Genomic DNA, 4491 nt, shown 5'->3' with positions numbered 1-4491 from the left:
TGTCTTCTCCATGTTTTGATCTTGTACACTGCAGGTGGTACTGGAATTAACACAGAGAATCCTCATCATCAGCGTCAGCATCAAGAAGGATAAATAGGGACCAAGGTAGAGCCCTGCAGTGAGAATGGGATCCCACGGGTCTTGCAGAGCCTGCTGCCATAACGTGGGAGTCAGTAAAATGTACTTTGTTGTGGGTGGGATTGTGTGGGCAAAAAAAACAGACTATGGTAATTTGCAGGGAACCAAAATCCAAATTTAGCTACACCTACTGTTTAAGTTGACCTTATTATCGATCACTTAGTTTGAGCCTCTTTTTACAATTTATGTCAAAAACCTAATGCTGTGAGCAATTTTTCCACTAGCTGTCACCTTCAGCCCCCAACTAAAGCCTCGCCAGCGCACCATCAAAGATTTACAATCTATCCTGAGAAATGATCCCTCACTCTCACAGATCTTGGGAGACAGACCAGTCGTTGCTTACAGACAGCCCCCCAACCTGAAGCAAATACTCACCAGCAACCACACACCACACAACACAAACACTAACCCAGGAAACCTATCCTTGCAACAAAGCCCGATGCCAACTCTGTCCACATATTTATTCAAGTGACACCATCATAGGACCTAATCACATTAGCCACGCCATCAGGGGCTCGTTCACTTGCACATCTACCAATGTGATATATGCCATCATGTGCCAGCAACGCCCCTCTGCCATGCACATTGGCCAAACCGGACAGTCTCTACGCAAAAGAATAAATGGACACAAATCTGACGTCAGGAATCATAACATTCAAAAACTGGTAGGAGAACACTTCAACCTCTGGCCACTCAGTAAAAGATTTAAGGGTGGCAATTTTGCAACTGAAAATCTTCAGAAACAGACTCCAACGAGAAACTGCTGAGCTTGAATTAATATGCAAACTAGAACCATTAACTTGGGTTTGAATAGAGACTGGGAGTTGCTGGGTCATTACACATATTGAATCTATTTCCTTAAGTTAAGTATCCTCACACCTTCTTGTCAACTGTCTAAATGGGCCATCTTGATTATCACTACAAAAGTTTTTTTCTCCTGCTGATAGTAGCTCATCTTAACTAATTAGCCTCTCACATTTTGTATGGTAACTTCCAACTTATCTGTATGTGTATATAATATATATATATATGTGTGTGTTCCATTCTAAGCATCCGATGAAGTGGGCTGTAACCCATGAAAGCTTATGCTCTAATAAATTTGTTAGTCTCTAAGGTGCCACAGGTACTCCTATTCTTTTTGCGGATACAGACTAACAGGGCTGCTACTCTGAAGACTTCCCATTGGCTCTTTTGGCCAGGTGCTCACTCACTTCCTTTTACCTATGCATGCAGTGAGACTTTTTAACCCTTTACAGGTAAAGCAAGTAGAGAACAGCTACCAAGAGGGATTTTATAGTTAACTGGCTGACTGGGTGTCCATAAAAGGGAGCTAACCCCCACTTCATTTATCACACTATCTTTAGCAATCTCACATTTGTACCTTCTTTGCATTTTGTCAAATCTGCAGCGAAAGTGTTCTTAAAATGAACATGTGGTGGGTAATCATCTGAGATTGCTATAACATGAAATATATGGCAGAATGCAGGCAAAACAGAACAGGGGACATATAATTCTCCCCCAAGGAGTTCAGTCACAAATTTAATTAAGGCATGATTTTTTAAATGAGCATCATCAGCATGGAAGCATGTTCTGTGGAAGGGTGGCCAAAGCATGAAGGGTCATACAAATGTTTAGCATATCTGGCATGTAAATACCTTGCAATGCCAGATACAAAAGTGCTATGCAAATGCCTGTTCTCACTTTCTAGTGACATTATAAATAAGAAGAGGGCAGGATTGTCTCCTGTAAATGTAAACAAACTTGTTTCTCTTAGCCATTGGCTCACCAAGAAGTAAGACTGAGTGGATGTGCAGGCTCTAAAATTTTACATTGTTTTATTTTTGAATGCAGGTTTATTTGTACATAATTCTACATTTGTAAGTTCAACTTCCATGATAAAGAGATTGCACTACAGTACTTGTATTAGGTGAATTGAAAAATACTATTTCTTTTGTTTTTTTACAGTGCAAATACTTGCAATCAAAAATAAAAATAAAGTGAGCACTGTACACTTTGTATTCTGTTGTCACTAAAATCAATATATTTGAAAATGTAAAAAAACATTCAAAATATTAAATAAATTTCAATTGGTATTCTATTGTTTAACAGTGTGATTAAAACTGTGATTAATCGCTATTAATTTTTTAATCACGATTAATTTTTTTTAGTTAATCACGAGTTAACTGCAATTAATCAACAGCCCTAATTAAAATGATCCTGAGAAACACCTTAGGATTACAGTTTCTCTATCACTTGAAGAAGATACAGAAGTGTGTATGCTAACAAATGACTAGTGCCTGATGTGTAAATACAAACATTTTCTGTGATGGGGATGTGGTGTTGGATTATGAACTAAATTCTCTGCCTGCTCTCTTCTGGGTGAGTATTTTATTGTCTTAAAGGTTAAAACAAAATTCAGAACATATTATCTTAATACAGTTGACTTAATATATCAACATGTTAGTGCCTTGTTTTGTTAATCTTGAGGTAACTGGTATCAAATGTAAATTATACTGTTATAGTTTTCGCATCATTTTGTCATGGATTAATAATACTCTACTAAACATGAAAAATGGTGAAAGATGACATCATGTTAAGGTCCTGCAGGGCGGGAACATAGCACCATGGGGGTTTTGGGCTACTAACACCTCCACATCACCCCAGGAGGATTAGGCTAAGCTTCTACAGGAGGACCCTGTGAGGCTGGTGCTGGCAGAACATGCTACCAGCAAGACCTGAGTGGCAGCCCCTCACAGCCCCCTGATTTGCCCATACCAGTACTTAAACCAGGAAGCCATGAAGGGGAGCTGTCTGAACAACAACACAGAGTGCCTGTCTGTCTCTGTTCCAGGCCCTGCTTGTGCTAGACTCTGGGTTCCAATCCTGGTTTGTCCTTGACTTTGTACTTCAATTGCTGTCGGTCATCTAGTGCCTGACCCAGGCATCACAAAGCCAGATCCTATAAACAAGAGTCAGGGTCAGTCAAGCTGGAGTTAGAGACTGGAGATCAGAGCAGCACTGGGCTAGAATTTAGTGGCAGGAATCAGGGCTGAAGTCAGGCTGGAGTCAAAGACTGGTGATCAGGAGACAAGGCAAAGTCTGGCACTGTAGCAGACCAAGGTCCGTATGGTTGCCTGAACAATCCCTGGGGTTAAGAAGGGGCACTTGGCCAATCAGAGGGCTGCAGGTTCTTTCACTCCTTGTCTTGTGGGTGGTACATCCTGTGATGCATACTCTCCACAGTGCTCCCTGGGTGGAGTTTAGCATAGCCTCCTGGTGCCACTGTGGGACTATCAGTTACCCCAGGCTCTGAAGATCTGAGTTCTAGTCCCAGGTCCTTACAGTTAATAGCATACACAGGCCCTTTATGTGTAAGTGACTGAATGCTGGTTTACCAACAGCTAGGAAAAAAACAAATGTCTGTTCACATTTTTAATGACAACATTTCAGCAGCTTCTAAAAACCAAACAGTAGAGATTAACTATAGAAAGAACCTGACTGTATGGAAACGTAAGGCGCCAGAGCTCTGCCATGACCAGCTCCCACTGGATGTAGTAGGGAGGGGATGATCCGTGTGCTAGTTATGACGCCCTGATTCTCCAGTGAGCCCAGGGTGTAAAATAGAGCAGCCTGTGGGCTACTCTAATGTGTGAGCTGGCAATGGTTCCTAAAGGATGCCTTACCAGCAGATGGCAACCTCATTATTCAGTGAGACCAAATACCAATTGGAAGTTGCTGGAGCATATTGTGCTTAGTCCATATCCCCTGCATTGGGGGCTGTGAGAAGGGGAGTGTAGCCAGCTCTATGCTCACTGAGGACAGCGAGGGGTTTGTGGCCAGTCTCTTCTCCACGTATGCTCCTGATGTATGAAAAGGGAGCAGAACCAGGTAGAAAATCTGCTCTGATTTTTTTCCATTTTTAATAATAGCTCCAATACTTCTGTTTATAATTACTTAGTGTTTACAGATTACACACTTTTTTGGGGTTATTTTCCTGAGTCTGTTTTGCATGAGTCAGTGAGCAGAGTAGTGACTGAGCATTCTCGCTTTGGGAGCTGACAACTTATATCTGAAAACTATATTGTATTAAATTCACCTCTGAAAATACACAGGACACAAACTGGATAAGAGGGAAGCATTTCCTAGAGAACCTTGCCACTTGCCAAGACAGGTACAGTTTTTTGGATGGATTTGTCTTTGGTAGGCAATTGTTGCTGTCTCTTGTACTGATAGGCTATACATGTACCAACAGCTAGGAACCCTGATGAAAGTTTTACACTGCAAACATATCCATTCGTTAGAATTATCTATGATGTGTTATAAAGGAAAAGACCATAAGGAAGTCTTTGACTT

This window comes from Chelonia mydas, chromosome 8 (genome assembly GCF_015237465.2).
Source record: "Chelonia mydas isolate rCheMyd1 chromosome 8, rCheMyd1.pri.v2, whole genome shotgun sequence".
In the NCBI taxonomy this organism is placed as follows: domain Eukaryota; kingdom Metazoa; phylum Chordata; order Testudines; family Cheloniidae; genus Chelonia; species Chelonia mydas.
The sequence above is the reverse complement of the archived record's forward strand: the minus strand, read 5'-3'. Positions refer to the sequence as shown.